This window comes from Canis lupus, chromosome 23 (genome assembly GCF_011100685.1).
Source record: "Canis lupus familiaris isolate Mischka breed German Shepherd chromosome 23, alternate assembly UU_Cfam_GSD_1.0, whole genome shotgun sequence".
NCBI lineage: Eukaryota > Metazoa > Chordata > Mammalia > Carnivora > Canidae > Canis > Canis lupus.
Genome location: NC_049244.1, coordinates 45,544,271 through 45,572,057, shown reverse-complemented (window position 1 = coordinate 45,572,057; position 27,787 = coordinate 45,544,271). Strand labels below are relative to the sequence as shown.

At 40.2% G+C, this 27,787-nt stretch overlaps 1 long non-coding RNA gene across 1 annotated transcript; it reads left to right on the top strand.

Annotated features, from left to right (window-relative positions):
• LOC111091990 lies at window positions 1-27,694 on the top strand. The gene is made up of 3 exons (XR_005377193.1): window positions 1-775; window positions 6,217-6,456; window positions 27,110-27,694. It is a non-coding gene; the product is annotated as an uncharacterized LOC111091990 (long non-coding RNA).
• Window positions 27,695-27,787: the final 93 nt, after the last annotated feature.

The following is a 27,787-nucleotide window of genomic DNA, read 5'->3' as shown; positions in this document are numbered from 1 at the left end:
CCCCTTTCACAGTGTAGTTGAATTGTAGGACAGAGGCCAACTTGTGGAAGAAAGAAAAAAACAATGCTAAATAATCCCTGTCTTCGCTGAGAAACAGGATCCTATTCTCATGCTATTTGGATTTGGAAAATCATCAAGCGGTTGGAATGACTAATTGGAGGCTACAGTCCAGAAAATATTGTACAAATTTTCCCTTAAAAATGGAAGATAGAAAGTGTTTCCTTTTCACACTGTGTCCCTTTTCAAGTGGCCTGTGCTGTTATGAAGTTCGATAACCACTTCATTTGCATGATTCAGATGCTAGAGTCACTGGATATAATCATTTAAACTATGAGTGATGGGGCCCCGACTTCCCTAACTAGACAATAGTGCTATTTGAACTGGCAGTTAATCAGTTTAAAAGTGACTTATCGGTAACGTACAATATGACTAATTTAGCAGCTAAGCAGTTTCATTGTGATCTTGGTGTCAGTGGAATTCCTGTCACCTATCCAACAGTTAAGTCATATTGCATAATTGTTGGGTGACATCACTGGGCTGCAAGATCATTGGCTGAAGAAATGAAAAAAAAGTTTCCTGGAGTGTCAGCCTTTCCGGCATCTGAGCGAATGACTTGTACTGTGACTGCAGTGCAGCCGGAGAGCAAAGTAAAAATGCGGGTTGAAGTGGCTGGCTTTTGGTGTGTCATTGAAAATCACAGTCTGTAGATTCGCCAACACGCCTAATGATGAGGTCTCTTCCCTTTATGTGGGACTTCACGATGCCAGTCATTAAGGTATGGGGTGAGGGAGCAGAGACAATGGCACTCTCTTGTAATGAGGGCATTTCATTTTTCTGAGAACTTTACAGTCTTCTCTTTGGAGAGAACAGTTTTGAAAATGCAGCTCACCATCTGCTATACACATAGACCCTGAAAAGATGGTCAGCTGGGACCCAGTTGAAAACCTTTTATGGTTAAAAACCTGGCTTATTTCCAAGGGAACTGGTAGTTCAGGTTAATTACCACAGAATACATAAACTTTAAGTTTATTTAATTGTACAAAATGTCAAGCTTTACCACAACCCACAGAAATGCACAAAAACTGGAGCTATGGGTGATTGGAATTTATAGGACTAATGACTAATATTTATTGTTTACTGTGCATCAGCTTCATACATATGAATTTATTTCATCTTTATGAAGAAGATACTATTATCCCCAATTTACAGATGAGAGAATGGAGACTCTGGGATCATACAACTGGTAAAGAGTAGAACAAGGATCGGAAGCCAGCTAGTTCAGCACTAGAGCACACAGTCTTAACCTTTGCCCTCCACTACATCTTTTTAAATCAAAACAACAACAACAACTACTACTGCTGCTGCTGCTGCTGCTGCTGCTGCTGCTGCTGCGGCTGCTACTACTACTACTTCCACCTACTGAATACCTTTCATGTGACAGGCACTGTACTGTAACCATTGTATCCTCTCATCAGCTCTGTGAGATACTGGCTGCACTATTATCCCCATTGATAGATTCGGAAAGTGAATCACAGAAAGTAAGTTATACAGAGAGTAGGTAATTAAAAAAGGATTCAAACCCAGACAATCCAGATCCAGACTCCATGCTTTTAACCACCATGCAAGACAAGACTGCTTTTCATAGTTACTATTTATCATCTACTGATATGTAATCTTTATAATAATCCTGTGATACCTGTGATCCACAAAAATATCTGCACTATAGGAATTATTAACCCCAATTTATAGATGAGAAAACTGAGGCTACAGGCCATTAGGTAACCTGCCAGCCTCTAGGTAGCAAGCAGAGCCAGAAGTCTTCCATTGGACTCCACCCTCCCACACTGCAATTCTGATGCAGGGCGACCAATAGTATGTCAGGTAAAGGGCTGGGATCTCAGGAGTCACTGAGTGTGAGGAATAGTATCTTGGTCTGGGCATCCCCAAAGGATGGAACCTGCTAAAGAGATGCCAGAAAGGTCCTGAGAGTCAGCAGTGCTCTGATGAAGAGGCTTCCTTCTTTGATGCACTCTCTCCATTTGTGGATCCTGGGTGATCTCCTGAATGTGGTCAGACTCCCCTCTCTCCCTTAAATTCCTTTTCTGTTTGCCTTCTTGATATTTCCAAAACTGCACTTCCCTGCCCTCCTTTGGTTAGTACAGAAACTCGCACATGCTCAGTTCTCTTGCCTTGTAAGGGTTTCCTCCCCACCCCCAAGCCTCCTCTCCTTTCGTAGCACATATTCAGTTCTGTGGAATGTGGCCACCCATAAGCATGACACACATTTTCAGAAGGCTTTAGAAATGAATGTGATCAGCAAACTTAATTTTGTTAAAGGGGAAAGGCATCAACAAGGCACATGTGTAACCCATTACTTTTACAGTATCAATGTCCTGCCTTCAAGGGTGTAATAATTTAAAAAACCTGAAATCACAACAAAAAGCCAACAGAAACTAAAAAACAAACAAAAGATTGAAAAGGAGTTTGAGTATTGCAAAAGTATTTACCTTCAAGTTTTCAAAAGTAAAGAGTTCTTCTTAAATGTTATTCTAGTAAAGGATATCCAATGTATCTATTTGTTCATTTAAAGACTATTTATTATGGAAAAAAAGAATATTTTATTTTGGGGAAGTAGAGATTAAAATATGTATGACACATCCTGCATATACCTAAATGCTTAAAGAACAGACTCAAAGGCTAAGAGTGAAACAAATTGTAGGATAGGGTTGGTCCAATTAGGAAGTGAACTCCCTGGAGGGAATGATCAGGGAAACTTCTTGTAGGAGCAGATTCTTGGCTGGAACTAGAAGAACTAGTAGAATTAGAATAGGTTGATATAAAAGTGAAGGGAAGGACAGTCCATACAGGGAACTAGTCATACAGAAAGACAACATGAAGGTATAAGGCTGTGAATCCTTCTCAGAAGTACACAGCTAGTAAGTAATATGAGAATCTTCAATAAAAATTTGCAGAAATGGCCAGTTATTTGTTCTGCTTTTATACCAAAGATTAGGACGTAATGGAAAAGTGTGTCTCATACCAAAATTAGGAAAGGGAAAATCTTAACATTTTGATGTCTGTGAGCTGGCCATCCCTTGCACATATGAATCTCTCTTTAATGAAAATAGGAGAAGACTCAGCATTCTTTTTTTTTTTTTATTAAAGATTTTATTTATTTATTCATGAGAGACACAGAAAGAGAGGCAGAGACACAGGCAGAGGGAGAAGCAGGCTCCATGCAGGGAGCCCAGTGTGGGACTCGATCCCGGGACCCCAGGGTCACGCCCTGAGCCAAAGGGAGTCTCTCAACTACTGAGCCACCCAGGGATCCCAAGACTCAGCATTCTAAACAGCTCAACACCATCCAGAAGGTGTGCTCATCTAAAACTCTTCAGTGGACAGGGAGTCTACTATTGGGTCATCTGACCTTTGTAGTGACCTCAGGTCAATCGCTCTGCCTTTCCTGATCTGAGTCCATATTCCTGAAAAATGATAATAAGATCCTTCAATTCGGAGAGTGGGTGAATAATGCATTGGGAACCTCTCTCAAGTGCTTTTTGTGGTCCTGGTCAGTGTCTTGGGAGACTATTATAGTTGAGACTGCCTTAAGATACGTAAGTTCGTTTTGGTTGTTTAATCAGTAAGTGCTTTGGGATATGGTCCAGAGGTGGTTCATTCATTCATTCATTCATTCATCCATTTAGACATTGAATAAGTGCCTACTATGTTTTTCAATCCCTAAGATGGCTCCCAATGATTCCTGCCTCCTGGTATGCGTGCTCTGTATGGTGCTCTTCCACCTTACCAGGGTAGCTTTGTGTGCTGATATGTAACTTCTGAGATAGTTTATTGAAAAAAAATTGTGGCTTCTGCCTTCCTTTCTCTCTTGGATCACTTGTTCTGGAAGAAGCCAGCTGCCATGTCATGAGGACAGTCAGTGACCTATGAAGAGTCCCATGCGGTGAAACTGAGGCCTTCTGTCAACAGATGGACAAGAACTGAGGCCTTTTGTCAAGAGTTATGTGAATAAGCCATCCCCGAAGCAGATCCAACAGCCCTAGTCAAGTCTTTGGATGATTGCCGCCCTGCCTAACACCTTGATTTGGGCCTTAGGAGAACCTGAGACAGAATCCATCCTTCTACACTGCTCTTGGACTTACATATTTATTGCTTTAAGTGGCTTTAATTTTGTTTTTTTCACATTGCAATAAATAATATGTCTACCATTGGTTTGTTACTATGACGATGCTGAGAATGAACAGAGCTTGATTTGACTCTCTAGAAGCTAACAGTACCCAGAAAAGCAACAACAACAGATATACAAGCACCTATGTACAACAGAGTACAACAGATCCTACAAGGGAGATCCCTTACAAAATGCCATAGAGGCAGGAGATAACAATTAACTGCATTTGGAGAGAAAAGGGTCCCTAAAAAGACAGAAAAACAGATATTTAGAAGCTAATCTCCAAGAAAAATCAGAACTTTCCCAGTGAAGAAGAGGGAATAGCAAATGCAAAGATCCAGAAGTGAGAAACCATTGCATATCTTCTGAGAATGTGTTCTCTTAGCTATGGCCAAGGATTCCTGTGAGGATGCCTTGCTAGGAAAGATGGATTTCTTTTAAGATATGAGAAGCCCTTGATAGGGTTTAAGTAGGAGATTGACATGACCATATACCGTCTAGCTGTTTTAGATGAACTGCTATTGCAGATATCACCAGAAAGGCCTAGTCACTAGGACTTGAAGCAGGAAGAAATGGAAATCATACAGAAAACTGTTGCAGTTCTTCTCAGCAGCTACTCCTATTAGAGACTAGTGAACTTATTTTTTTTTCTCTAAGATTTTATTTATTTATTCCTGAGAAACACACAGAGAGAGGCAGAGACATAGGCAGAGGGAGAAGCAGGTTCCCCATGGGAAGCCTGATGTGGGACTCGATCCCAGGGACCCCGAGATAACGACCGGAGTTGAAGGTAGATGCTCAACCACTGAGCCACCCAGGTGTCCCTGAGACTAGTGAGCTTCTGATGTGACTATATCACTCATATCTTTTTACTGATCCTTTAATTAAGATACATATTTTTACAATAATTTTTATTTTTTGTTTTCATTGATTTACTAAAGGTTTACAAAACTAGAACAAGGAATTCCTATATACTGTTCACCCAGATTCCTCAAATGTTAACATCTTATATAACCACAGTACAATTATGAAAATGAGGACATCAACATAGCACTTTAAACTAGCCTACTATACTTAATTCAAATTTTACCAATTTCTGATTAATATGCTTTTTTCTGGTCCAAGATCACATTTTGTTTTTATATCTCCTTAGTCTCCTTAATCTCTTTTAATCTGGAACAACTTCTCAACCCGTCTTTGTCTTTCATGACCTTGATACTACTGAAGAGTACTACCCAGTTATTTTGTAGAATGTTCGTCAACTTGGATTTAGCTTATCTGATATTTACCCATGATTAAATTTAAGTTATGCATTTTTTGGCAAGAATACCACAGAAATGATGTTACGTGTCCTCAGTGCATCATATTGGAAGTCACCTGATATGTCTCATTGTGATGTTAATTTTGATAATTTGGTCAAGGTCACGTTTGCTAAGTTTTTCCATGTAAAGTCATTATGATTCCCTTTGTAATTAGTAAATATCTTGTAAGAAGATACTTTGAGACTATGCATGTTTTCTGTTTTCTTTTTTTAAAGATTTTATTTATTCATGAGAGACACACACACACAGGGAGAGAGAGAGAGAGAGAGAGAGGCAGAGACACAGGCAGAGGGAGAAGTCGGCTCCATGCAGGGAGCCTGACGTGGGACTCGATCCCAAGACTCCAGGATCACGCCCTGGGCCAAAGGCAGGTGCTAAACCACAGAGCCACCCAGGGATTCCCCCTGTTTTGTTTTTTTAAATCAAACTTTTGCCCAAGAATTTTAATGCCCATTAATGCCTGAAAGAATGATTACTTTGGTGCTTGCCAGATGGTGACAGTCAAGAGATTTTGAATTGTGTTGTGTGGTCATTTTAAAACATGTACACAAGTTCTTTGATGCTCCATTTTTCAAGACACAAAGCCTAATTCTCCTCTCCTTTATTGTCTACATTTAGTGCCTCTCTTGTAAGGAACAGAATGTCAGAACTGACTTCAAAGACCAGGTCGGAAAGGGCATTGTGATTGCCTCTTTGCTCCTCTCTTAGATCCCCCGCACGTAGAAGTTGGCCACCATGCATGAAGACACTTGAGCGCTCTATGGTGGCTGCATTAACTTGTAAGGTGTCTGAGTGAGCTACCATAGAAGTGAATCCTCTGGCCCCAGGGAAGCCTTCAGACTGCAGCCCTGGCAAATACCTTGACTGCATCCTCGTAAGAAATCCTGAGCCTGAACCACCCAGCTAAGGCACTCCTGGATTCCTGACCTACACTGATGAGTGTGAAAGGTAATATGTATTTGTTGTTTGAAGCCACTAATTTTTGGTATAATTTGCTCCACGGCAATAGGTAATGAATTCGTGCTGGTAAGTAGAAATTAAATCATGAGGAAAATGTTAAGGAAGAGCAAACAGTAGGAAAGAAAATGTACCCCAAAGAGGGGGGAGTAGGCATGCATATTAAAATGGTAATGAGATCCTGCTTCTTCCCGGATAAGCTAAAAGTCTGATAGTACCAGGTATAAAGAATTCTCAAACACTGCTGGTCAGATTGTAAATTGGTGGTCATTTCAGAAAGCAGTTTGACATTATCTAATAAAGGTGAAGATACACATACCACCAGGTAAGTTATCAGAATCCTACTCTGAGACACACACACACACACACACACACACACACACACACAACAGAAATAGGTGCATTTGTATGTCAGGAGACACGTACATGAAATGTTCACAGCATTATTACTCATAATATCCCGAAACTGGAAACAACCCAAGTATCCATCAACGGGAGAATGTGTAAACAAATTGTGGGACATTCATTCACTAGAATACTGTATATAAATAAAAGTATATAAATACTGTATGTAATAAAATATTGCAGCTACAAGCAATAATGTGGATAAATCTTAAGAACGATGTTGAGAGGAAGAAATCCAGCATGAAGAAATATATGTTGTATGATTCCATTTGTGGAAAGTTTAAAAACTGACAAAATTAAAGTTTTGTTTTTTTTTAGAGAGGCATACTTAGGTGATAAATCCATTAAGGAAAGCAAGAAAAGGGGCGCCTGGGTGATGTAGTTGGTTAGGCATCGGACTCTTGGTTTCAGCTCAGGTTGTGATCTCAGGGTCTCTGTCTGAGGCTGAGTCCCATCAGGCTCTGCATTCAATGCAGAGTCTCCTTAGGATTCTCTCTCTTCCTCTAACCCTCCTCCTGCCCCCCACTCTCACTTTCTCACAAATAAATAAATACATCTTAAAAAAAAAAGAGAGAGAAAAGAAAAGCAAGAAAAGTGAATGCCATAAAAGTGAGAATAATGGTTCTTTTAGGGAGGGTTGTAGGAATTGTGGTTGGACAGGGGCCATGGGTAGGGTCTTTTGGAGGTATTTACAATATATCATTTCTATTTGTTTTTCCTTTAAAAATTCTTCCTATTGTGGTTTAACTGAAATGCAATAAAATTATTGTAATATTTTATATATGTATAATATATACATATGCAATGTAAATATAAACTGTGTTTTAGTCACATAAATATTGACTTTATGATAATTCATTAAACTATTCATTTATATTCTATGCACTGTGTATGTTATATAGTTTAAAAAGTTAAGAATAGGGGAGTCTGGGTGGCTCGGTCGGTTCAGCTCAGGTCATGATCCCTGGTCATGGGATTGAGCCCCTTGTCAGGCTCCCGGTAGAGCCCTCTCCCTCTCCCTCTGCCCCCAACTGGTGCTTGCTCTGTCTCTCTAGTGCCCTGTCTCCCAAATAAATAAATTAAATATTTTTTAAAAAGTTAAAAATAGGATTTGCATACAGTCAAGGCTCTTGGGAACAGACGGGATCAAAGGTTAACATGAATTAGCAGTTAGGGTTCTGGTTAAAAAAATTAACATATGTTGGGAAATAAGAATGAAGGAAGCACACAGTAGACAAGAAGCTCTCCTCCCAGCTCATATGGGAAAACATCACTGGGTGGACCAGTGATAGATGGTGACTGCCAAGGCAGGTCTTAAACCCGGGCAGTATGCTTCATGAGCTTCTTACCCTGAGAGCAGAAAGCAAATGGGCCCTAGGGAAGGTAGGCTTGACACTAGCAAGTTTAGGAAGAAGATGAAGCCTTCAACATCTTATCCCATCTGTGTCTCTGCTTTTGCTTCACTTCTCCAACACCTTCTTCGGATCATCAGCAGCCCGTGTATTTATCCCCCTTCCTTCCTGCCATACCCATATCCAAAGTCAAGGCAGGTCTAAAGGTCAGCTTTGTTGACACTTGGTCTAGTCAGTGGTATCACACTGGTGGAAGGTATTTGAACCCTAATCTTTATCTCTGATTATGAATGGAAGGTTTTGTGTCCTTTGGTGAAATTTTTGTCACTAGTGACTGGTTGTAGGGGGTGTGTTTTGGGTGAAGTAGACCTTCCTGCCCCAGACAGCACACTGTAAGATCTGGTAGTTACACCGTGGGGAGAAGGTGTCAGGTAACTTAAAAAAAAAATCACCCCAGGTGATTCATATATGACACCCTGTATCCTGTATGACAGTCTGCCTTCTTTCCACACCCCATCCCTCACTGAGAACCACCCATTTACAGGAAGACCATTCACTAAGAAGATATAATATCTATCTATCTATCTATCCATTCATTCACTCATTCATTCAACAACTATTTCTTGAACTCTAACTATGTGTCTGGCCCTGGGCTAGCACTGATTCAGGGTTCAACAAAAACAGGCACGGGCCCTGCCTTCTTAGAATGGTTTAGTACACAAATTAATGAAACCAAGCAGGTAAATGTAAAATCACCAGTCAGGTAAGTGTTACAAATCTGGGCTTATTCATCAAGAAGAGAGCTAAATGGAAGAGGAGCTTAATAATTAGGATATAAAAAAAAATAACTAGGATATAAGATGAGGAAATTATATGGAGGAGAATGACTAGTTATTTTAAATTGAGAAAAGACATTAAAAAGGAGGTTTGCTCTGTAACAACTAAAACTGATGAAGATCATTATTATTGATACTTAAGAATCCTGTTTATCTGCTCCAGTTATTCTCTCAAACTATCTTGAAAAATATTAGGCTGTAAAATTAATATCCCCCCCAAATCACAGGAAGTTTGCTGTAGCATAAAGAATTTAGCACCATAGCTATCATTATCAGAAAATTTGTCCTGTGCCAGGTACAGTATTATATATAAATATATATAAGGTATCTAAAAATATTATAAAGATATAAATATATTTATTATATATTGGTGATGATGTATATGTACATACATATATATCAATGGTTATATATATGATAGTGATTATATATCAGTATTAAATATATATCAGATATACATATTAGTAGAACCACACAGTACCCTATAGAAAAAAGAAATTAAGACTCAGGTTAAACAACCTGTTGAAGGTTACACAGCTAGTATATATATATTTTAATAACACTTTTTTGATACATAATTCACATAGCATAAAATTCATTCTTTTAAAGTGCACAATTGGGGCAGCCTGGGTGGCTCAGCGGTTTAGCAACTGCCTTCAGCCCCGGGTGTGATCCTGGAGACCCGGAATCGAGTCCCACATCGGGCTCCCTGCATGGTGCCTGCTTCTCCCTCTGCCTGTGTCTCTGCCTCTCTCTCTCTCTCATGAATAAATAAATAAAATCTTTAAAAATATATTAAAAAAAATAAAGTGCACAATTGGATGGTTTCTAGTATGGTTCACAGAGTTATAAATTGCTGCTAATTTCTAGATCGTTTTCATCACCCTGAAAGAAAACTGTCTGGACTTAACTTTTCTCTCATCATTCCTCCTCCTCTTCCCAGCCCTAGTAATCACAGACTCTATTTTCTTTCTACATGGATTTGCCTATTCTGGATGTATCATATAAATGTAATCACAATATGAAGCCTTTTGTATTTGGCTTCTTAGAGTGATTCTTTTTTCTTTTTAAGGATTTTATTTTTAAATTACCTCTACGCCCAATGTGGGGCTTGAACCTACAACCCCAAAGAGTCCCGTGCTCTCTTGTCTGAGCCAACCAGGTGCCCCTAGGGTGATTTTAAAATAGCAATTCATGTTGTAGCATACATTAATTCTTCATTTCTTCTTATTTCCAAATGAGATTCCGTTACATGGGTGTATACCACATTTTACTCATCCATTTATCAATTGATGGACATTTGAGCTGTTCCCACCTTTTGGCTATCATGAAAATGCTGCTATGAACATGTGTGTACAAGTTTTGTGTGGACATAGGTTTTCATTTCTCTTGGGTATAATTTAGACATGGAATTTCTAGATCACATGGCAACTGTATCTCAACCTTTTGAGGAACTGCCAGGCTACCACTTTCCATTCCAATCAGTTGTGTATAAGGGTCCTAACTTCTCTGCACCCTCACGAGTACCTGTTATTTATTATCTGTCTTTCTGAAGATAGCTGTTCTAGTGGGTGTGAAATGGTATTTCACTGTGATTTTGGTTTGCATTTCCCTAAGGGCTAATGGTATCGAACATCTTTTTATGTGTTTATTGGCAGGAAACTATATATGATATGATTACTTTTTTAAAATGCAAGTTACCAACACTTACTAAAAGCATAAGAAGATTATGTACCAAACTGTTAGCAGTGAGTATGGCTGTTGAATAGAATCACCGGAGACGTTGACTTCTTAAATTTTACCTTCTGCATTATTAATTTTCATAGCAACAGGCATACATTCCTTTTATACTCAGAAAAACAAAGCACAGTTAATTAAGCAAACAAACAAAAACAACAGAGACAGACCATCTCTAACCCTGGAGCATTCCCCCAGACACTGCGTTGCCTCCTTCTTGTGTCCAAAAGTGCAGGAAAGCATGGAGGAAGGGTAGTTAAATGATTTCTGAGCCATGGTTGGGAATGCATGTCCTCAGTGGTGAATTTCCAAGGCTAGCCCATTCTGCTATGGGGTAGGTATAGGCTTCTGAGGCTATCTGGTAAACTCAACTACCAAATTCAATATTGATCCTAAGGATATATGTGTTCTATTGTCAGAATGCTCAGCTTTTGAAATGCATCCTTAAAATCAGTAGAGAACTACCTAGACAAGTAAATAAAATGAATAAATACAAGAAGTTTGAGTGTGAATGTGGCATGTTATGGCAATGTGTTCAGTATTTTTAATTCTCTTTCACCATGGAACGTTTCTTTGATTTCTCACTTGCTGTTTGTGTAGCTTATGAAGGCAATTATATTTCTATTTTAGTATTGTGAGAAACAAAGTTGATAACAGAATGCATAAACCTTCAGAATGTATAATACATTCTTGTTTTCAAACAGATCAATTTTTCAGAATATGGTGAAAATAAGCAGTTCTTTTGGGAATGGAATTTTTTTCACTCCCAGACAGTTATCCTGGAGTGAATATTTATGGTCTAAATAGAATCCCCCGAAAACAGAAATGTTGTCATATTCTTATTTGTATGTAACACTTATTTATTACAAATGGCAGGAAATGCTAATTTAAAACTAACTCTTAAAAATGAGTTCAGAGAAGCTTAGTTCAGAATTAATTTATAACTTGAACACTGGGAATATTTGGGTCAATTTATTATTCACTGAGATTGTTGAAAATTTATATGATGATTATTCTGATTCCATCTCTAGGCAGAAGGTTACTCTCAGTGGAAAAAACCCAACAACATTCAAGGTTATTGAAATGCTACGCATATAAGCATCCAAGCTCCATCAGCAATTTGCATATGTATGTGTTCCCACCCCCACACACAATTCTTAAAATTACCTGGAATATTAACAAATAATATCCTTCCGTTCCACGTTAGTAATAGAGAGAGATGGTCATTTGTGAGAGTCTGTGACCATCTTGCTAATGACTAGTTTTATATCCCGACTCTACCATTCTGAGCCCACAGTGGTTTGCCCACATTCAGACAGTGAGCTAGTGACAGGCTCTGTGGAGAACAGAGCACTTCTCTGTCCACAAAATTCCAGGCACTGGGATGAACACATATGCACTGTATACTTTGAGTATTTTTATATGACTCAGTATAAATGTATACATTCATAGCTTCATGAGCGCATGTCTGTAAATATGGGGGTCTCAATAGCTTCATGCATTTTCCTCACTAGCCAGTAAGTTCTCTGGTATATTTTATAAATCCTCTACTATTCCTGGATAGGAAGTACTAAATTTCTGAGGTTTTTTAAGAAATATCATGTTTCACTTAAACCATGTAGAAATTATCCCAGTATAAGTACTTTAAAAAATGTTTTTGATTAAAATTTTATTTAAAAATAATATAAGTTAATTCATGTTCATAGTGGAAACATATAAAATATAGGTAAGTAAAAAAAAAAAATCACACCTGATCCCACCACCTGGAGATAATAACAATCATAATAAATTCGATGTATAATTTTTTAGATTTTTTTCTATGTACCTTTATGCATGCGTATTCATAAAAATAGATTATCATACATATGTCTTAAAACTTCCAAACTCTGCTTTTAAAATTTAATATGCCATGCATACTTTTCCATTTCCAACATAACGTTGAATGGCTGTGAGCCCAAGGGATTCCAGTTACATGGTACCGGGAATTCCTCATCCCAAAGAACTCAGCCCCCTCCAGGGCCTTATGGCCTAAGGGAGTGGGCTGCATCACTATGGAATCGAGGGGCAGCTATCTCAGGTGGCTGGATGTTCACATAAATGTGAGTGAGTGAGTGCATGTGGGTGTTACTTCACAGTGTAGAACTGGGGCAGAAGGAGGAGTAGACTACAGGCCAGGGGCCAGGGACCAAGAGCTAGGGTCTAAGATTGAATACCCCTACACTACCAATGAGAATTCTAAATTTAATCCTAGTTTCCAGATGGTTATGAAGCTATCTTTTTCAAGACAAAAAGAGTATATTTAATTGAATAGTTTGTTAGACTGCCTTTGAAACTTCAAAATATTTTGTATGCGAGTCTCCATTTATTTTCTAGGTGGGCCCCCAAAATGTGAGGAACAGGCTCACAGCATATATATTCTATGACTACTACTTTCTAGAAAATATATTTTGTTTTGTTTGTTTAATTTAATTTTAATTTTCCTTATGGATGAAAGGGAGTAGTATGTAAAAGGGCTCATTTATTTATTAGGTAAGATTTAGCGTAATGTATTTATTGAAGCTTTACCATACTTCACATTCCACCAGGTGTAGGGATAAGGATTAAAAATACACAGCCAGCCTGTTATGGAGTTCACGATATCCTACAGATCTCAGACATGTGAAATGATTACTACATGGGTGATAAGTAAATCAGTCAAGTGTAGACATGGGTACAGAAATCACAGAGAGAAAGGAGGGAAAATCTGTAGGTCAGGATCCTGAGATCAATTAATTAACCTGGTCAACTGTAACCTCACAGATATCTTAAAAAGGCTATAGAAACCATCCCATCCAAGATGAATTGTTGTGAACTTTCTCCTTTCTTTCTTTCTTTCTTTCTTTTTCTTCTTTATGTCGGGAGGAGGGGCTGGAGGGTGGCGTGAGGGAGGGAGTGCGGGTTTGCGGCGGGTGGGGTTGTTTTCTTTCGTTTTTGCATGTCGTCCGTTCCTTCCTTACTCTTCTTCCTTCCTTCCTTCCTTCTTTCTTTCTTTCTTTCTTTCTTTCTTTCTTTCTTTCGATTTTATTTATTTATTCATGAGAGAGAGAGAGAGAGAGAGAGAGGCAGAGACACAGGCAGGGGGAGAAGCAGGCTCCATGCAGGGAGCCCGATGTGGGACTCAATCCCGGGACTCCAAGATCACTCTCCGGGCTGAAGGCAGTGCTAAACTGCTGAGCCACCTGGGCTGCCTTGTTGTAAACTTTCTAAGTGGTTTAAAGTTTTTGATAAATTTGGTAAACTGGTCACTTGACAAAGTAAGCATTCAGGAATTCACTTTCAGCAAATCACTTTTTAGCTAACTGGCTTGCTTCTTTGAGGGGAAGCTTCATTCAAGCGAGGGTATGATGCATGCACACACGTTTGAATGGGAAGGAATGTGGTGTCTTACTGAAGAAAAATATTCTGTGAAGAGAGAACAGCACATGTGTCATCTTGAAGGCATGAAATGGAATGACATGTTCTGAGACCAGTATTTAGAAGTGCTAGATTAAAAAGAGTGAGGTAGGGAAGCAAAAGGATTCAAAAGGCCCCGCCTTTCTCTGATCTGGAGGGTTTTGTGGCCCTGTGTCCCACAGAGTTTTATCCTATAGGAAATGGAAGCTGAGGTTGAAGAATTTGAAGTCAGGAAATGAGAACATCAGATTGCATTTTAGACAGATTTTTATGGCAATAGTACAGAGGAAGAATTGGAAGTGAGTAGTCCGGAAGGAGGGAGCCCCCTGCCAAGAAATCAGAATAACTCCAGGGTCATGATGAGAGCAAGTTCTGGATTCAGACTGCTGGGAATCACCACCTGTTTCTCCCACTTAGCACCTGTGTCTTTGGGCAAGTTCCTTAGCCTCTTTGTTGACCTGGTTTCCTCATCTGTAAAATGCAAATTATAATAGCTGTGAAGATTAAAGGCAACAATACCTATAAAGTGCTCAGGGCGGACACTGCCCTATGGAACACTCTCAATACCTGCTAAGTAGTAGTAGCAGTAGCAGTAATGGTAACAGTAAAAAATAATAATCTTTCAGTAGTTCAAAAGAGAGATAACAATGCTCAGAACTGGCGTATAGGCAGTGGAAATTGTGAGGAGGGGAAGGGGATGAGAAAGACAAGGAGTGGATTCGATAGGACTTGTAGTTGATTAGATTCAGAGGTGAGGAAGGAGATCTCTTGATCTCTAGCTTGAATGGCTGAGTGGAAGGTGTTGGCGCCAAAGAAGTTTGGGAAGACCGGAGTAAGGACAAGCTGGGTGATAGAAGATAACAAATTTTGTTTTGGAGATTCTGAGTTTTAGATACTCGTGGGTCCTAAAGGTGGAGATGTCCAGAAGGCAGAGAGATATGCAGGCTGGAGTTCAGGAAAGGGAAATAAAGGCCACATGAGCAGAGTGTCAGAATAACAGGCATATTGATTAGAAATAGCTGCCCTCATGTACAAACTTCTTTTCATCTATTTGGCCTTTGATGCATGACTTCTGTTAGTATCCAGAAGGGAGGGCACCTTAATAGCTACCTCAGATGCAACTTGCATCATTAAATATTTGCTGATCAACCCAACTGGGTAGGGTCTCTTTAGTCTGAGACCCTATGCGAAGGACTGAATGTTTATGTCCCTCCCCACCCACAAATTCACATATTGAAGTCTTAACCCCAAAGCGTGGTGGTATTTAGAGAAAGGTCTTGGAGAGATGATTACGATTAGACAAGGTCTTGAGGATGGGGCACTGTCCTGATAGGATTAACACCCTTATAAGAAGAGACACCAGAGAGTTTGCTGTCTCACTCTGCGTACACCAAGGAAAGGCCACACAGCTGTGAGCACACAGCAAGAAGGCAGCTGTCTACAAGCCGAGAAGAGAGCTCTCAGTAGAAACCGGTACTGCTGGATCTTGGTCTGGGACTTCTGGCTTCCAGAACTGTGAGAAATAGTTTTGTTGCGTAAGCTATGCTATCTATTTTGTTATAGCATCCTGAACTACCTAAAATACTCTTGTATGAAGAGTTTGCTGCATTTCTCCCATAGGTAGGCCCTCCTTTCACTCTAAAAATGCACATTTCCTCTTACTGCTTTGAGATGGAGGCATCTGGAGCCCAGGTCCTTCATACTTATGGTACGTTGCTCTGCAAGGCCCTGTTTTGCCCACAGGAGATGTTTAATAAACATTTGATGACCTGAGGTCAGCTTGGCATGACTCAAGACCATGCAACACTTTGTTTGAAGAGGGTCACAGAGAATGTGCTTAGTGCGGGATATGAGGCAGATTCATCGGGTAAATCAAGACTGGAATTTAGGTGGAAGCAGGATGGTCTCAATATGCATCGGGGAGATTACCAAGATTGCCAGGAAAAAAGGGTTTCCCAAAGATCAGTGGGGAGAGTGAAATGGCCAATGTGTCCACATGAGGCATATTTTTCATGAGCATTTGGTACTGTGCAAACCATTATGTAAGATGACATGGTGGCTTATCTATTTCAAATTGATTTGAAAAATCATTTAGTTTTTGAGTTAGGATTTTTCTAAAGCAAATGAATTTAAGGGTTAAAATCAACAATAGTTCAGGCCCTTAATAGTTTGATGCTCTTCTGTTTAAAGAACAATCAACCAACCAACCAACCAACCAATCCAACAGTGACAGTTTCCCTCCAACGAGATGAAACAAAACAAAACATATTTTTGTTTATTTTATTTCAAACTCTCATCAACATCACTGGGAATCATTTAAAGTTGACTGAGTGCTCTTAAGTGAAGTCTCAGGGGTGATGCTGTGAGTCTTTGTATTCTCTGGGGGATGCCAAGTGTGTGCTGGCAATCACGGTAAGAAATACAGGGAACTTGCCCCAAATGTGTCAAGACACTCCTCTGTGAGGATGAGAGAAGTGGAAAGATTTATTTTTTTCTTTAGAGCGTCTTCCATTACCATCTTGCTAATCTCTTAAGAGCTACTAGAAGCAGGGACTTTCTAGAAGCATCCTCTCTAAAGCCCAACAGTACAGAGGAGAAGAGTGGAGCATATTTGTGCTGACCTGTCCACCTAAGAGAAACCAGAGGCACATGGACCAATGGATGACACTTACAACCTGGAGCTTTGAGAACTTCTAGACTTGAACTCTCATACAAGGGCCACCAGCCACAGGTGGCTAAGGAACACTGGACACTTGGCTAGTCAAACTCAGGATATTCTTTGAGTATAAAACATATACCAGATTTCAATTCCTTAGTCTTCAAAAAAAAAGAACATAAAATGCTCATTAATACTTGCTTATATTTATGACAGGTTGAAATAACATTTTGAGGTATATTGAGCTAAATCAAATATATTATTAAAACTATTTTACCTGTTTATTTTTATTTATTTATTTATTTTTTAATTTGGCAACTAGAAAACTTAAAATCACATATGTGGGTAAAGTTATATTTCTGTTGGACATAGTCTAAGGTTTACACCATCAAGGGGCAGATATACATTCTGGCCTTGACAGGATATAGAGCTTACAAGAATTTGTCTCTTCTCACGTGAATCATGCCCAGCTGTGCATAAAAGCAGTTTTATTATTTGTGTAATAGCCCTATACACATTCAGAGAGTCTTTCATCTGAGGATCTCAAACGTTAATTAATTCTCATTGAACAGCCGAGGAAGACTGGTAGTCTTAGTTCTATTTTACAGATGAGAAAACCGAGGCATGGGGAAATTTAAACAATTTGCCCAGGGCTACCCAGGGTAGAATGGCAGAGCTCAGAATAGAAACTGTGAATCATTATAATTAATCACGCATCTAGCCAGCAAACAATATTTTTTCTTCCTGATTAGGTGAATTCCTTCAAGGTGGGGACCATGCTTTTAGCATGCTATTCCCAACTCATAAAATACCGAATCCTCAGTGAACATTACAGAACCGTAGGAGTCATTGCTTCCAGAATAACACATTTGGGCATAACGAATAGGTAACGTAGAAGAGGTAAGTAAATGGTCTTTTTCTTTCTGAGGAAGGAATCGTTATTATGCCTTCCTTTGGAAGCAGATAAACAAATCCTACCTTTGATTAGTTCACTTGTTTTTAAAACTAGTTTTGAGGTCTTATTTTGATATTTTGAAGAGACGACATTCTGAACAAAAAGCACGTTGGTCTAGATTTGGATTCCATCTGGTAGAGGAAGGAAGTGCCTTTAGAGCTGTGTGGTGTATCTAACCAACGTTCTTCCATCAACTTCTTACCTGTGATATAAGCTTCCTTTTTCAAGCTCAGGCATTACAGCTCTGGTGCATGAGTTCTCTCAAAAGAATACACATCTATCCAACTTATTTTGGAGAGAAGACCATCAGAAACAGACATCAGATTTCCCAAGCAAAAGCTACATGAAGCAAACCATTTCTTTTCCCCAATCTTCATGTTAATCTTCCTTATACAGCATAGGGGGGGAAAAGAAAAATCTACTACCAACTTGTGATTACACTCCCTTTGACTGAGGCAGATTTTCAGTGTTACTCTAATATTGGGCCAATAAAGTACATGAGTTAAGATAAAAGTGAAGTACGTGAGCTTAAGAGTAGATTTAGGGGAGCACCTGGCTGGCTCAGTTGGTAGAGTATGCAAGTTTTGATCTTGGGGTCGTGAGTTCAAGCCCCATGATGGATGTAGAGCTTACTTAAAAAAAATAAAGATTAAAAAAAAAAGTAAGTAAAATGTGTATATGGGTGGATTTAGGGAGTTCTAGAAACCATCCATCCATCTGTCCATTCATTTGACAATGCATATCCTCTTTTATGTATTCCAAAAATGTTTATTGTGACATGAGTGAAAGGTTACTATATACCTGAATTCTGCTTCTTATAAAAACAATATGGATAAAATGTACTATTTTTCAAGAATGGTTGAGGGATGATCATTTTTGCCAATGCATACATACGTGCACGAGGGAGTATGTCCACATGATGCCCTCTCTATCTTCATTGCCAGCAGCGTTAAACCTAGATCAGTGTGTCATCCTGTCCTTGTGACAGGAAGTATGACTGGAGTGCTGAAAGATTTTTAATTATACTCGCACTCAAATAATGATAGCCTACTTGTGGGCACACGTCTTAGAGGAGATTCATAGTCTGTGCTCTGTGCATCAGATTCCTTCATTTCCTTTGCCTTTTGCTTGAACCAGAAAAATGACTTAGAGAAATTCATGCACACTTCCCTGCCATCCCCACCCACGGTGGTGAGGCTGAGTCAGTAGGGGAAGAGTTTCAATATCTTTGGTGTCTTTGACACTCCAGGCTAAGAATGGGGGAGGGGGTGAGCGCGAGAGGAGGAGGAGGGTTGAAAACATTGGAGACTCCACCCTAGACAATCCCACACTTGACGTTTCTCATGCCTTCAAAGCTGATGAATTCCACTTTTGGAGGGTCAGGGTGAGGGGGAGGAGAAAGGGTGAAGTAGAGGAGATGGTATGTGCATGTTGGATCCTTTACAAAAATTTCCCCCAAATGGTCTTTGCATATCTTGGTCACCACTTCCCATCATTCAACTTGCCCAGATACAGACAGTCTCTGATTGCTACAAAGCATCCCACCACCAGAATCGTGCGACCCTGGTTCAAGCACATCTCTTTTGGTGGAGAAATAGGAGACTTTTTAGCAGTGGTCATTTATGAGTTCATGCCAATGAGAAAGCGCAGAGAGCTGCATCTTCCATACCTGGAGCAAAGAGGGAGTCATTGCACGGACTGATGCCTCACAAGCATCTAGTCTAGAAAAGGTCTGTGAAAACAGACTGTCTTCATTCATCCAGCAACTGGGCTAAATCTGTAGCAGCTAACCTAGCAGGGAGCACTATCTGAATGACAGTTGAACAGACAATGGAGAGAATTGTTTCCAACTTAGCTCTTTATTTGATAAAACTTTATGCATCCATTGCATAAAGAAATGATAAATGGAAGTAGTGAGAAAATAATCATACTTGAGTGGGGTTAATGAAATGATGCTATTTTGCAGCAGGGGTGGTAGGGAAGATGGGGGGAAATAATAGACTAATGGAATTTAAGGGTGTTCTAAATTCGGAAAACAAATGTTTCCCCCTTATTGATGAGCCCTCTAGGGACAATTCTTGGAACGTGGCCCACAAAAGTTCTGTCCGACAGCAGCCCCCTCTCCTTCCCAGCAGCAGCAAGGCATTGCTGGGGCAGGAGTGTGGCGCCTTCTGCCCAGGCTCTGATTCATGCCTGCAGAATAACAATCTGCTCTCGGAGCACCAGGCACAATGAAGGCCCTCTAAGCTGCCACTCAAGCGGGGCCTGCTAACACTCCCGGCCCTTGTTTCTGGCTCTTGGCATTGTTGGGGCAGGGGGTGTGGGGAGAGCTGCACACTTCCATGCTGGGAAAGGCAGGGCCCCTGGCGGGCCCAGCCGGTCATGGGATGGTCAGACAACAGCCGTGGCCAGACGAGCTAGCAGGGCTCTTACACCTCTGGGCAAACTTGCCAAACCTTCAGGAATTTGGAGATTATGGTTTCAGAGAGTCTGACCTCTGCAGCCTCATCCCCCAACTCCAAAACCAACACCCACCTGCCCCAAAAACCCCCAACTCATAAAAATTCTTTTGGCATGACAGACTGCTACAAAGTTTGATGATGGCACCAATGTCTTTCTAACACCCTTTAAATGACAGGGCTGACAAATTTCCAACAGCACTGGGGCAGCTCTCAAACTATATAATCTTGACCTGGGTTGGCTAGAAAGTGACGCTAGCGAAGATGACTGATGGGGGATTAGGATAAGCAGACAGATGACATGGTGAATTTTGGAAGTAGCAGGCTTATTGCTAATCTTTACACTGTAGGCAAAGGACGTGACATGCCAAAAACATCACACCCAGAATGTATTCATTATAGGAGGGAGCAAAACATGCGTAAACTCAGAGTGTAGTTGTGTATCGGAGGTAATCCTCAAAGCTTGTCTCCAAGCAAAGACTTGTGTTGGTTCCCAGCCAATCTGAAGGATGAAAGGGGCCATGAGACTATTTTAGGATACAAATAACTACCACTTTTTGAGCCCATGTTCCGGGGATTTTAAATATATTAGCTAATTTAGGCCTAATGGCAGCCTTGTGAGATAGAAACCATTGCTCCCAATTTATATACAACTGGGGATTGTGAGGCCTGCAACAGTTAGGAAAGTGCTGCCTGGCCCCGAAGCCAGTGCTCTTAGATTCACTGTATTAATATGCCTCTCTGGGGCTAAGAGGAGACACGAAGCTATGGCCATGAGACAAATATTTGTTTTGTTTCTGAAGAATTCCAGTTTTTCCTTCAGCCTAGCTTAGAGCTTCATCTCAGAGAAGTAATCAGCGTTGCTTTTTACAGGCAAGATGCAACAGATAATATCGAGAAAAGCAAGGGAGCATTTCCATTTCTGCTGAATGTGCCAAAACTGAACCAATAAAGTCTAGCCTTTGTGACAGTTCTTTGTCTCTTCCGAGGCTAAAAATGTCTGGACACACTGAGTCAGTTGGAGTGTCAGCACTCTCTTGACCTGGCACACAACTTAACATGAGTCACTAAAAGGATTCGAAACTCAGGGTCAGGAAAACACTGCTGTTAAGTTGGTACAGCCAAAAATATTCGGGCGTCAACCTTGTGCTCCTGGATGTACCTTATTCATTCATCTGCTTGTTTATTCATTCAATAAGTGTCTCTTCTACTCGCATAAATATAAAACACAGGGCAAAAAAGTTTAATAAATACAAAGCAAGTTTCACATCCCTGTCTTCCAGATTTTCTGTTTAAGGACCACCCCTCACACCAATTTTCTGGTAGATCCTTCTAGAGGTGTCCAAGGCATAAATGTACCTTTCACTTGCCTCTCATACCTGTTATTGAATCCTTGCTATAGCCTGGATATTGGTTCATATAAAGTGATGGCCAAGACCTGGTCCTAGCCCCTATGGTTGTGTAGGTACCTAAACCAATGGCCACCATACGATTGAGGAGTGCTGAGGTTTATGGGGATGGTAGTTGCCTGCGTAGATTAGGACTGAAATGCCAACGTGTCTGATCAGCTGTCACAGTTAATTGTTGTTACCAGTGTTTGCGAATTAGTTTAAGAGATTTTATTTATTTATTCATGAGACACACACAGAGAGAGAAGCAGAGACACAGGCAGAGGGAGAAGCAGGCTCCCTACAGGGAGCCTGATGTGGGACTTGATCCCAGGACCCCAGGATCACGACCTGAGCCAAAGGCAGACTCTCAAACACTGAGCCATCCAGGTGCCCCTGCAAATTTTATTTTATTTTAAAATTTATTTTATTTTAAATTTTATTTTATTTTTTAAAAATTAGAGTTAATTCCTGTGATATGGCTTATTCCTGTGATATGGCTTATTCCTGTGATATGGCTTATTTCTGTGCTATCAAATTAATACACTAATTTGCTTTTGAGAGTGAGAGGGAAAGACACAGAGATCAAACTGGTTCACTGAGAATTGTATATGACCCTGTGTATGGAAATGTCCAGGGTATGTCCTCTTGCAAAGGTGATCTGATGCACATGCTGGGAGGTTGAAAAATTCAGCCATCCCGTGGTCAAGGGGGGGCCATAATATCCTCATCTTCTGGGAGACCCCCTAGAAAGCTTTCCCCAAATATTATATGCCTCTCATTCAGTTGGGCTCTCCGTCTCCTAGTTGCCTGGTTTCAAAATATTCATTCTTGTAATAGCAGGGAAGTCAGGAAGTGGCGAAGCCGCCCATCTGGATTGAATACAGTTTGGGACAGTAGTTTGTGCACAGTGAGACAGATAACATTTTGCAGATTTAAGAGACAGCTGAATCTGATGCATGTGGATGCAAGCTACTGGTGGAAGGCTCGGAGCAAACCCTTTCAGTGCAGCCTGGATTTATGGGAACTACTCAGGCGCTGGTAGGCTTTGAGGGAGGACATACAGTGGTTATTTTGTTCACAAAGAGTTTACTTCAGTTGACCTGGATTCTTACCCCATATTGAGTTTGACTTCCAGTATGAATGTAAACCAGCTCCAGACTCAGACACAACCTCTGCTCAACGTCTGATGGGGAGTTAAAGAGAGAAAATAAAAAAAATGGTGTAAATAAGTTTCACATGATTTCCAATCCAAGCTAGGAGTTGGCTCTTTTTCACTCAATCAACCAGGGGCAGAGAAAATTTTGCGAAATCAGGGGCCCTTTCAGAAAGCCTGGTCTATATCCTGTTTTCAAAAGAAAACCCAGAACCTGTCAGATGTGCCCTATTTCTGTTTCTGTGGCAGCTCGCCTCGTAGCTGTTCTAGGATAGAACGTGGCTTGAGTACATTCGTTCTCTTGTTTTTCCAAAGGTGCTCCTCTGAGGGGCAAGACATTTTGCTGGTTATTTGAACATGGGAGGCAGAAATGCATCTTTGAATGAATCACAGCTGAACTGTTGAGGATAGGACCATAAAATACAGTCCTTTGCAAAGGATTTCTTTCCCTGGGAGCTCAGGTGGGAGCCAGCTTGACAGCAGGGTCTCTGTGCTCACTTAGGTTCTCATTTCATGTCAGGAAAATAGAAATATAATAATTTTTGCCTCTCATTAAAAAACAAAACAAGACCATCATTCAAATTTGTATAGTTAAAGCACAAATCTTAAAGTCTCTTTTACAAGTGTACTGCAAATGCTAGGATACAGGGCATGGAGTTGGAGAGGGTTTTTCTCCCCCTGCCCCCCTCCCTCCTTCCATTCCTTCCTTCCTTCCTTCAACATGAAGCAAATCTGAGTGAAATCTTGCCTTCTTGCTCGGTTGGGTTTTTTTTCCCCTAGCTGAGCTAAAGCACAAAAAGAATGTATTTTCCAAGTACCTTATGGGAGCCTGACAATTTACTTCTTCCTCTTGCTTTGAAAATGACCCCCAAAGAGATAAAATTGTTTGCATTAATTCTTACAGAAAAGCAGCCAAGGTTTTATTAAAAACATTGCCCTTCGTATTCTTGCATATTTTCTTTCTCTCTCTAATATGGGAAGATATCAAATGTGAAAGAAACACAAACATAAGACACTGCTCCTTTCATCTTTGCTCAGTTTCCAATATCTTCCAACATATTACCTTATTCTTCTTATTAAACTTTAAAAAGGACCAAGTGGAATGCTGCATTTGAATTTTGAAGGGTGAGGACCTGGGATAGGCTCTCTGCATTGTGTCCATTCATTAGATTCTCCTAAGATCTTCCCACCCTGTATTGGGACTGGCAAAGCATGATTATACCTTGGGAAACACATTCAGACTAACTGAGTTCCCATGAAACTCAATTCTGGAAGTTCATTTTCTTTGATGTGACTGGGTTCTTTAATTTTTAAGGAAAAAAGAAAAGTATCATTGCTGCCTGGTGGAGCAAATAAACTTTAAAACAAGTTCAGGATTTCCCTTAAACATATCTGATGTATAATTGAGTACTGCTTAGAACAGCAATACTCTGAAATACATATAAGAAATAATTCAATGAACTATGGTAATGGAAAATAATATAATGAAAAATATGTGATGGCCTCAATTTTCCTTTTTTTTTTTTTTTTAAATTCCCAGCCTAATTTTGTTCACTAAAACCTGGCCCTGTCAAAGCTACCTCTAAAAGCCATAGTTATGAAGTAAACTCTGTAACAAAATGGTGTAAAATCTTGTGATCACAGGGGCACCTGGGTGGCTCAGTAGGTTAAGCATCTGCCTTCAGCTCAGGTTGTGATCCCAGCGGTCCTGGGATCGAGCCCTGCATTGGGCTCCCTGTTCTGCAGGAGAGTCTGCTTCTCCTTTTCTCTCAGCCTTTCCTCTCCACTCATGCATTCTCTTTCTCTCAAGCAAATAAAATCTTAAAAAATAAGATCTTGTGGTAATAGATCAAGCAGAAAAAAAAAATCAAAATTTTATGTTTTTTAAAGAAGACTAAAAAAAAATAAATAAATAAGACTAAAAGGAAACACACCAAAGACTATCCTGGAATTATTTCTTGTATTCTTCTTTCTTTTCCTTTTTTTTATTTTTTGTATTTTTTGTAATTTGGGACAATTACTTTTCCAACAACAACAAAAAGACCAGCGTAGCCCTTATCTTTTTTGTAGATCTGATTTATCCTGGACCACCCTGTACTTGGAGATGTAGTCCCCTGGGATTTTTTTTTTTTTTAAAGTACTTTAAACTTTGAATAGCTTATCAAAAGCTGTAATGGCAGCTGATAGAATCTCAGCCCTAAAAGAAAAAAAATATTGGAGGGGTACAGTATGTACGTGCTGGGATAAACAGTTTGAAACCAAGTGGATAATGAGGTTACTGATTCAGTGATGAGCACACCTGAGTTTTGATAAGCATGACCCAACCGCATGTGGTGAAATCCTCGATCCACAGAGAGTGTCTCATCTTTATGGAACTCACCAGAAGGAGCCTTTAGTCCCTATCAAGCAGGGTGCAATAAATCAGGAGAAAGCTGCAGATCCTGTCAGACCTGCCTGCATTCCTCTCCCCTCAGTGATTCCTTAGTTCCAGAGGATTCATCCTTTGGGAATATTCCAACACCCTTTTGGAAGCTATGCCAAAATCCAGGGATTTGACAGCTTGATAAAACCTTATTTTATCCTGAGCTAGAGAACAACCTGACTCTGGGAAGGCCTAAATTATCAAAGGCAGTATACCGTGTAGCAGCTGTAAGTTAACCGGCAGATCTGGTGGGGATGAGAGTGCCTTTGAACTTGCTGGGAAGTTTAACAGCAACAGCGCAGGTTCCTGGGAGAAAATCTGTTATAAAAGAAGACAAAGAACTAGTAAGTAGCTTTCCAGCTGGACAGAAAGGCAGGAGATAGAATCCATCCTCTCCAGAATCCGTGTTCCATTCTTACACCCGGGGAGAGAGTAAATGCAGAGAAATCTATGGGATGGTGTTGAAAACAGATGCCACAAACAAGAACTGGGGCAGATTCATTTTCCTTTAGTATTAAGGGCTAGAATTTAAAATATCAGAAGAGGGGATTAATTGGATGTGGTAAAATGACAAGTCAGGAGCCGTTGGTGATCTACTGATGCCAAGACTGAGTTCAGCTCTCTTCCTGGGGACTCTCTTTGAAGTCAGGGGAAGTTGGGCACTTACAGGACAAAGGAAAAACTGGGAAATAGGATGAGAATGGCCTTTGTAGTTGTTTCATTTCCCTCACACATTTATTGCTTTTTCCCTTCCTTCTTCATGCAGCAAATATTTCATGACCTTCTCTCTGTACCTAGCATTCTACTGGGCATTTGGGATTTGAAATGAATGCAAGAGAATTCCTGGTCTTGAAGAGTCCACGGGTAATGGCAAATACTGACCAACTCCCATCCCCTTTCTGATGAGGAGTAGCTCTGAGGAAGTGATGCACTGCCCCATGTTTCTATAGTTCTATGTCTCAAATTTCAAGACATTTCTCATTTCACGTAATTTTAATCTTATTATCAAAGGCAATTCATTAAATGTATTAAAGTGAGTTTAATTTTGATGATATTTACAAGGTTTTTTCATCTAAATAAATTAGTTCATTTGAAAAGAAAATCCCAAGTCAGACAGACCTTCCATTCTGCTTGTTGTTTTTTTTAACAATATAGCTTCCGCATTGGTTTCATGAGCTGCCTTTTGCATATGTCGGAATCTGTGGAGAGTATTACAGAATTGAGGGGGGAGGTGTATTTTTTTTAATCAGTTAGACATCTAGCCAGTCTGAAAACAGTCACTAAAGAGTGTTTGTTTTGTTTTGCCTATAGAAATATTGACAACCATGCAATCAAAATGCTAAGATTTGTAAACAAATCCTGCCCCCTCCCCAAACTCTACTTTGTCCTGCTTGATCTTCTCTGAAGAGAGTGGGGAAAAAATTTCTGTAATGTTCCAAGAAGTGAAGCCAATTGACATTTTAAAAAGTCACTTATACTCATGACCAGTAACATAGTAAGTTTTCAGAGAAGCTGTTCCTGATCATCACAATACAAAATAGGGTTCAAATACCTATTTCCTTCAAAGGCTTAGGTTATTTTGACTAACAATCTCAATATACCTCAATGTATAGCAAAATTTTAGTTTCCCAACGATGCCATGGGGATAGGTCATTGAGGGCCCCTCATGATCCCTGCCTCGTGCCCTGGGTAGCTGCCTCCTACAGTCCACCACATCAGGATTGGCCCGTGTGACCAAAGAATATGACAAAAGTGATGGTATGTCCTTTCCTGGGCTAAATCATAGAAGACAGTCTGGCTTCTGCCTCTCAATCTCTCTCTTTGTGTTTTTGATCATTCCCTCCAGGAGACACCAGCTGTTGTGTTGTGAGGACAGTCAGGCAGCCCTGTGAATCATCGTGTGGTAAGGTAGTGAGGCTCCCTGCCAACAGCCATATGAACGAGCCATCTTGAGGCAGATCCTCCAGTGCCACAGAAGCCTTCAGATGACTGCAGCCTCTGCCAGACAGCTTGACTGCAACCTCGACAGACACTCTGAGCCAGAACCAGTCAGCTAAGTCATGACCAGATTCCTAAGCCACGGGAACTGTGTGAGATAATAAAGGTTTGTTGGGTTAGGCTGCTAAGTTTTGGAGTAATTTGTTATACAGCAGTAGATAATGAATACAAGGGTCCTTCCAAACCTGAGATTCATTGATTTTCTGATTCTCATATCACACTCATAATGTCTACCATGTGAAATACTCTTTCTGGGAGTCTTGGGAAGCTTTAAGTCTCCTTGGTTGCCTGCATAGCTCATGCATTAATTTATACATATATCATATATGCATATATACATGTAGTTAATGCATTTTTTCTAAACACTACTTATTTATCTATTTTTTTTAAGATTTTATTTATTCATGAGAGACACAGAGAGAGAGGCAGAGACACAGGCAGAGGGGGAAGCAGGCTCCATGCAGGGAGCCCGATGTGGGACTCCATCCTGGGACTCCAGGATCATGCTCTGGGCCAAAGGCAGGCA